General features: G+C 45.2%; 1 non-coding gene across 1 annotated transcript; it reads right to left on the bottom strand.

Moving 5' to 3' along the window:
• Nucleotides 1–5,791: 5,791 nt before the first annotated feature.
• On the bottom strand, nt 5,792–5,910 carry LOC138362670 (5S ribosomal RNA). Its single transcript, XR_011227861.1, has one exon. It is a non-coding gene; the product is annotated as a 5S ribosomal RNA (ribosomal RNA).
• Nucleotides 5,911–8,746: the final 2,836 nt, after the last annotated feature.

Genomic DNA, 8,746 nt, shown 5'->3' with positions numbered 1-8,746 from the left:
TCCCACCAATGATCCTGCTCTGCTAGTATATAACGTAACACAACCTTCCCCCCCCCCCCCCCCTCCCTCCCCAATCAGAGTCCCTTTAAGCATGCGAGGATAAAAAATAGATTTCATAAGACCCAATGTGCTAGCTGATATCAAAACAATTTATGTTATCGTCTATTAAGCCCTTCAGTAAAAAAAGTATAGGGACCTAATTAGGTCCCGTTTTGAGGTGGTGGTGGGTGGAATCGATGGATTAGCCAAGCTCTTATCCGCCGAATCCGTAGAGGGTACGACCCTGGCGCTTCAGAGCGTACACCACGTCCATAGCAGTGACGGTCTTCCTCTTGGCGTGTTCCGTGTAGGTTACAGCATCACGGATGACGTTCTCGAGGAACACCTTCAGGACGCCACGGGTCTCTTCGTAGATGAGACCCGAAATACGCTTCACGCCGCCACGACGAGCTAAGCGACGAATAGCGGGCTTGGTGATGCCCTGGATGTTGTCACGTAGCACCTTACGATGACGCTTGGCGCCACCCTTTCCGAGTCCCTTGCCTCCCTTGCCGCGTCCAGTCATGGTGTTGAAGTTGTGTGAATCGAATTGACGAATGCCCGCACGATTTCCCGACTATATCCCATCAAGCGGACGTACTAGTAGCATTGCAACTCCTGCCTGCCCTTACTTTACGCTTGTGGTCGAGTAGACACGGCTTTCTCACAACGCTTTCAAAACTGCAGTTGCCTACTCGTCTGTTTCACGTCCCTGTGAAATGACTTTTGCACAAATCCAAAAAATAGAGCAAAATCAGCGATAATAGTGATTGAGGTGAGCCGCCTGTTGGCTGCAGCCAGAGGAAGGAGGGGAGGGGCAACGGGGTGACGTAGGCGAGTCGAGCAGCCAATGGCGCTCGAGCAAGCGCCTCGAGACGGCGTATATAAGCAAAAATTTTTCGGCGCCGGCCATCACAAACCACAGTTGTTCACCATGGCTCGCACCAAGCAGACTGCTCGCAAGTCCACGGGAGGCAAGGCTCCTCGTAAGCAGCTGGCCACCAAGGCAGCACGCAAGTCTGCTCCTGCCACAGGGGGTGTGAAGAAGCCTCACCGTTACAGGCCCGGAACGGTCGCCCTGCGTGAGATCCGTCGTTACCAGAAGAGCACCGAGTTGCTCATCAGGAAACTTCCCTTCCAGCGTCTGGTGCGCGAGATTGCCCAGGACTTCAAGACCGATCTTCGCTTCCAGTCGTCTGCCGTCATGGCTTTACAGGAGGCATCCGAGGCTTACCTGGTCGGTCTCTTCGAGGACACTAACCTCTGTGCCATCCACGCCAAGCGTGTCACCATCATGCCAAAGGACATTCAGCTTGCTCGCCGTATCCGTGGAGAGCGTGCATAAGCTAAATCGACCACCCTAGTATACACCAAACTCGGCCCTTCTCAGGGCCAAAATATCCTTCTAAGGAGATTTCAGACATTCCTAGCATCAGTCATATGAATTAACCTTCATCTACACATAATAAATAAATAAATAAATAAACAAATACACTAATTTAGGTGTCATACATACACGTGATATCAATAAATCAAGTCATTTGTAGTACAACCTGTTCTCTTACAAACAAAACGCCGTCGCTTTTCGCCACCCCCCCCCCCCCCCCCCCCCCCCCCCCCCCCCCCCCCCCAAAATAAAAATTGTCATACTGTACTAGAAATAAAAGCAGCTTGTATAAGTGACATACTGTCCAGTCCTGTTTTATTCTGTTTTCGGTCCTCTGGCTTAATCTGTTAAGTTAGGAGATGACATTTTAAATTAACCGTTTTCTTGACATTTTCAAACCTAAGAGGGTGGCCTGCATAGTAATCCTAATGTGGAACATAACAATGAATCTCTAATCTCTAGAAAAAAAAAAGATACCGAGTGCTTATATGTGTTGAGAGAGAGAGAGAGAGAGAGAGAGAGAGAGAGAGAGAGAGAGAGAGAGAGAGAGAGAGAGAGAGAGAGAGAGAGAGAGAGAGAGAGAGAGAGACACAGACAGACAGACAGACAGACAAGACAGAGACAGACAAGACAGAGACAGACAGACAGACAGACAGACAGAGACTGAGAGAGAGAAACACACACAGACAGTTTCATAAATATTCTCATTTTATAGCTATTTGCTTTCAGTGACAGAGGTTTTTGTTATAATAGTATTGGTGTCTAACACTCACAATCTCTTTAGAAATTAAAGTGTGGCTCCAATGGAGCCGAGTTTGTTGGTTTGAGGCCAAGCCACCACCACAGGGCAGTAAGTAAGCCGTTTACTTGGAGGAGGTGTACTTGGTGACGGCCTTAGTGCCCTCAGAGACGGCGTGCTTGGCCAGTTCTCCGGGCAACAGGAGCCTTACAGCCGTCTGGATCTCCCGACTGGTAATGGTGGAACGCTTGTTGTAGTGGGCCAGGCGAGAAGCCTCGGCGGCGATGCGCTCGAAGATGTCGTTCACGAACGAGTTCATGATCGACATGGCTTTGGAAGAGATACCAGTGTCGGGGTGGACCTGCTTCAGCACTTTGTAGATGTAGATGCTGTAGCTCTCCTTCCTCCTGCGCTTCTTTTTCTTATCGCCCTTGGCAATGGCCTTCTGGGCCTTTCCGGCCTTCTTGGCAGCCTTTCCAGATGCCTTGGGTGGCATGATGATGCTCGTGCTGGCTGGCGTTGCGATACAATAATGAACTTTTGCGCGAGGCGAGCTTTCCTTTTATATCCCGCTCGCGACTCAGCTCAGAGCGGGTCGCGTGGCGGAGCGCGCTGATTGGTCAGTGGCGGGCTCCCTTGATCCTGAGCGGGGTATATAACACGAAGCTCGATCTGCGGGGCGGCATAAAACACCACAAACCCACAACAGCAGCAGCAATGTCAGGACGCGGCAAGGGAGGCAAAGTGAAGGGCAAGTCAAAGTCTCGCTCCAGCAGGGCCGGACTTCAGTTCCCCGTGGGCAGAATTCACCGTCTGCTGCGTAAGGGCAACTACGCCGAACGCGTCGGTGCTGGCGCTCCTGTCTACCTGGCAGCCGTCATGGAATACCTCGCTGCCGAAGTTCTGGAGCTCGCCGGTAATGCCGCACGTGACAACAAGAAGACCCGTATCATCCCACGTCACTTGCAGTTGGCCATCCGCAACGACGAAGAACTCAACAAACTTCTGTCTGGCGTAACCATTGCACAGGGAGGTGTTCTTCCAAACATTCAGGCAGTTCTTTTGCCAAAGAAGACAGAGAAGAAGTAAGCACTTCTGCCACCCACCACGACAAATACCATAACCAGGCTCCATCCGGAGCCACACACACTTTAATAGAGAGATTCAAGTAGACAATCAACTTTCAAACATTAATAATAACATTTATATTGATTTCATTTGGAATGTGTACATAACAAACAAACAAAACAAAATTATAGGGGATATTCAGCATCACTTGGAATATTAACCAATCATATAAATCCAATATATATTTTATATTTTACTTTAAGCGAGGAATTCATATTATATTAATTTTTAATCATACAAATGAACAAAAGCAATTCTTCACTAGACGTAATGAATGAATAAATGATCAAGGTTTTAATGTGTTTCATGAATATATATATATATATATATATATATATATATATATATATATATATATATATATATATATATATATATATATATATATATATATAATATAATATAATATAATATATTATAATACTTGTGAACCAGAATATGTTTGAGCAGCAGCGATCGTGCCTGCCATTGGCCGAAGTGCAACAATTCAAATAATTTAAAGGGCCTGCTCGGGTATATAAGAGAGGCTGGGAGACTGGGGCCGGTGGTGGGTGATGGGTGATGAGTGATGGTGTGGTGTGGTATGGTGTTGTTAAGAGTTGATTTACGGCCAGCCAGCCAGCTGCAGCCAAGGCAGGGCAGGGCAGGGCAAGGCAAGGCAAGGCAAGGCAAGGCAAGGCAAGGCAAGGCAATAACAGGACAGGACAGGCAAGGCAAGGCAAGGCAAGGCAAGGCAAGCAGGCGGGCGGGCGGGCGGCGGGCGGGCGGGCGGGCAGGCAGGCAGGCAGGCAGCCAGCCAGCCAGCCAGCCAGCCAGCCAGCCAGCCAGCCAGCCAGCCCAGCCAGCCAGCCAGCCAGCCAGCCAGCCAGCAGGCAGGCAGGCAGGCAGGCAGGCAGGCAGGCAGGCAGGCAGGCAGGCAGCCAGCCAGCCAGCCAGCCAGCCAGCCAGCCAGCCAGCCAGCCAGCCACTCCCACTTTGTATTTATATGCATTCAATTTATATTCAAACATTATATATGTTAAGGGCCTAGTTTTAGTGTTTATTTTAAAAATGACAAACATCGAGTCGTTTTACCAGTCCTTTAGCGTTAACGGTGATGCATTTTAAAACTGAACAGAAATCACCTTTTCTGGATATATCAAATATCGAATCCGCTTAATGTGCCTACAATTCAATCATTCAAAAAATACATAATTTACATCATGCCTTTTCATAGAACAGACAATAAGATTTGAGACAATAAGAACTTTACTTTTATAACTAAAGTTGCACAATTATACCAACTCTATGGTGGCTGGGTGGTAAGGTGTGTGGCTGGTATTTTGGAAGTCGCGAGTTCAAACGACCCAATGGGAATAATACTTTTTTTTTTTTGCCATACAATCTTCCTAATACTATTATGTAGGTTTGTGTGTGTGTTTTTTTATTCATTCTTTGGTTTTATAGATGACATACATATTGACTCCTTTTACCGGTCCTTAATTAGGCTCTGGGGAAGCAATGGTGGTGGTGGGTGGTGGTGGTGCATTTAAAACTAAACCAAAAATCACCAGTTCTGGACGCGTCAAATATCATATCCGCTTAATGTGTCTACAACCTAATTACTTAAAACTACACTATTTAATTCATTCATATCATGTGCATATTGGTCATTATGCTCATACAACCGACATCAAAATTTATTTTCATTATTAGAATCATACATTTCATCAAGTAATACAGATACAAAGAGATTTTCTTTCTGAGAAGACCGTTAGTATTGGCTTGCAGGCAGGCAGGCAGGCAGGCATTTGAGGGTTATTATTTCGCCTGTTGATTGGGGGGAGGGTTGATGTGTTAGGGGGTTTTCGGTTAGATGTGGTGGTGGTGATTGGTGGTGATTGGTGGTGATTGGTGGTGATTGGTGGTGATTGGTGGTGGTGGTGGTGGTGGTAGTAGGTGGGAGTTGGGGGGGGGGGGGGGGGGGGGGGGGGGGGGGGGAGGGGGGGGGGAATGATGGTCTGTGGATTCGTTCTCCGTACCCTTTACATATAAGCAAAAATATGCCTTCTTGTGGGTATAGAAACATTAACACAAATTATATCAGTAACTGATATTGTAGCCTTTTAAACAGAAAAGATTTGTACATACAAATACTTTTTAATTATCATTTATTTGTGGAAATGGCATTTACGTCATTAAATTGATACCTCAGCATCAAGCTTGTGTCCTGCAGCAGTGGTCCAGTGGTAAAGTGTATATAAGTGATGCGTATTCTTGGAGTTGCGAGTTCAAACCCGGATTAAGCTATATATATATACAACATGTTTTGTTTTGGTTGTTTGTTTTTGTATAAAGCCTCACACAATATCTATATTAAGCGAGTTTGTTTTAAACATGACATACATATTAATTCATTTTACCAGGCCTTATTCCACACAACTCCGTGAATTTCCCGTGGAGCCAGCCATTCAAACAAAAACAAACGAAACAAAACAAAACAAAACAAAAAACATTATTGCCAACAGCATTTGGTGTTCCCAGGCGGTCACCCATCCAAGTACTAACCAAACCCAACGTTGCTTAACTTCGCTGATCGGACGAGAAGCGGTGTTCTCAACGTGGTATGGCCGTTGGCATGAGACTGCCTACACATTGTGGCTAATAACCAACTCTTTTAAGTCATCGCGGCAGGATACGGACCTGCTTGTGGTGTCTTAATGGTAATTGTATCCTAACATATTTTTGTCTCCTTGGCATGGATATTTAACATCGTTTATTCAGTCTTGGGTTTATGTTCTTTCGCCATTTACAGACATTTTACATCTACCTACTTCCTCAGCCTGCCCTGCCAATTTCTAATGAATTTGTGGATTTTCTTTTGTAATACAAACATGTGTGTGCTCATCTGCTCTTCAGTTTTTATGATATTTGTCTCATCTGTCCTGCTTTATGATACTTTTACAAAGAACATGAACAAATGCTTCTATTTTAGAGAAGATATGGGATCCAGGTTTCGGAGCCGTAAAACCAACCGTCGTGATTGGTGGACGAGTTGCCAGGTTGCAGCTTCTGTACCGTGCCGGCACATAAATAGGTTCGGCTCAAGCGGCGGCAGCATCATTCCCCCGTGACTGTCTGAGCGTCTCTCATCACCTTGGTTATCTCATCATCATCATGGTAGAAGCAAAGCCTACCAAGAAGGCTGCGGCTGCTGCTGCTGTGGTGGCCACCACCAGGAAACCTCGCGTCCAGGTTGCTCACCCGAAAACTAGTCAAATGGTTCTAGCCGCGGTCGCAGCACTCAAAGACCGTAAGGGCTCGTCTCTACAAGCAATCAAGAAGTACGTTGTTGCCAACAACAAAGTCGAGGCTGCCAAGATCGCCATTTACATCCGAAGATTTCTCAAGAAAGCAGTGGCTGACGGCATTCTTGTTCAGACCAAGGGAAGTGGAGCTAGTGGATCATTCAAGCTGGCCGTAGCAGAGAAGAGGGCCGTTCTAACTCCCAAGAAAGCCACCACAACCAAGAAACCATCTACAGCAGCAAAGAAGGCCGTGGTAACTCCCAAGAAAGCCGCCACAAGCAACAAACCACCTACAGCCTTGAAAAAGAAGCAGCAGCAGCAGCAGCTTGTTGTTGGGAACAAAAAGCCCAAAATAAAGAGAGCTTCAAAATCTCCCAAACCACCCAAGGCAAAGAAAGCTGTCAAGAAAACAACAAAGGCAAAATAAACGACGACATGCAAGCAGCATGAATACACATGACAATAAACATCCAGGCCTCCCCCCTCAGTGGAGGGGCCTCATATGATTCCAAAAAGAGTTTAGTTTTGTAGACAAATAAATCATTACTTTTGGGGTAGATTTACTCTGTATATTATATATAATATATATATATATATATATATAATATATATATATATATATATATATATATATATATATATATATATATACACATGGGTGAGGTGATATGGTACCAAAGTTTTGGGTAAGGTGATTGACATTTACACAAGATAAAACACGAACCAATGGGAATAAAAACATAAGAATGGAAGTAACTGCAGAAGGCCTATTGGCCCATAACACAAGCACTTCCTCTTGATGCTTCTATATTGGTTCGGAGTCTTGAAGCTATAATATATATATATATATATATATATATATATATATATATATATATATATATATATATATATATATATATATATATATATATATATGCACACAAAACTAAATAGTCTTGTTAGACAAATTGCCCCTATTAGAGGCAAGTTGACTAACAAGCCGAATGACTGCAATTGTTTTGAATTTGAGTTAAATCTAACATAGAAATGTAATCAAACCTAACCTAACCTATGCTAACCCAAGCTAAGCTAACCTAACCTAACCTAAGCTAACCCAAGCTAAGCTAACCTAACCTAACCTAACCTAACCTAACCTAACCTAAGCTAAGCTAACCTAACCTAACCCAGCAATTCATGATCTTAATATAATACTGTTAATTGGATAAACCAATTTGGAAAGAAATGTTCGAAAATAACAAAATTAACTGTGCTTGTTAGGAAAATTGGGCCTTGCATACTTGTCCCAATAGTGTGGTTCTCGCTTTTAGGTACGACATAAACGTATACCTAAGTTGAGAGAGAAAAAGATTCGCACTCAAACATGCATATCGATTGCCAGTCCTGAATTCTGGGTAGATATTCGTGTCCTCCCTTTTCATTTACCATCATTTGGATACTATCAAAACAGCTCTGAGAAGGATAAAATGAATAAAACGGGTAGCTCACTCATGTAAAAAGGAAGAGTTGGGAAAGATCTCTCTCTCTCTCTCTCTCTCTCTCTCTCTCTCTCTCCCCCTCACCCCCCCCCCCCCCCCACCAATGATCCTGCTCTGCTAGTATATAACGTAACAAACCTTCCCCCCCCCCCCCCCCCCCCTCCCCAATCAGAGTCCCTTTAAGCATGCGAGGATAAAAAATAGATTTCATAAGACCCAATGTGCTAGCTGATATCAAAACAATTTATGTTATCGTCTATTAAGCCCTTCAGTAAAAAAAGTATAGGGACCTAATTAGGTCCCGTTTTGAGGTGGTGGGTGGAATCGATGGATTAGCCAAGCTCTTATCCGCCGAATCCGTAGAGGGTACGACCCTGGCGCTTCAGAGCGTACACCACGTCCATAGCAGTGACGGTCTTCCTCTTGGCGTGTTCCGTGTAGGTTACAGCATCACGGATGACGTTCTCGAGGAACACCTTCAGGACGCCACGGGTCTCTTCGTAGATGAGACCCGAAATACGCTTCACGCCGCCACGACGAGCTAAGCGACGAATAGCGGGCTTGGTGATGCCCTGGATGTTGTCACGTAGCACCTTACGATGACGCTTGGCGCCACCCTTTCCGAGTCCCTTGCCTCCCTTGCCGCGTCCAGTCATGGTGTTGAAGTTGTGTGAATCGAATTGACGAA

The sequence above is a fragment of the Procambarus clarkii genome, unplaced genomic scaffold, assembly GCF_040958095.1.
Source record: "Procambarus clarkii isolate CNS0578487 unplaced genomic scaffold, FALCON_Pclarkii_2.0 HiC_scaffold_2320, whole genome shotgun sequence".
NCBI lineage: Eukaryota > Metazoa > Arthropoda > Malacostraca > Decapoda > Cambaridae > Procambarus > Procambarus clarkii.
The sequence above is the reverse complement of the archived record's forward strand: the minus strand, read 5'-3'. Positions and strand labels throughout refer to the sequence as shown.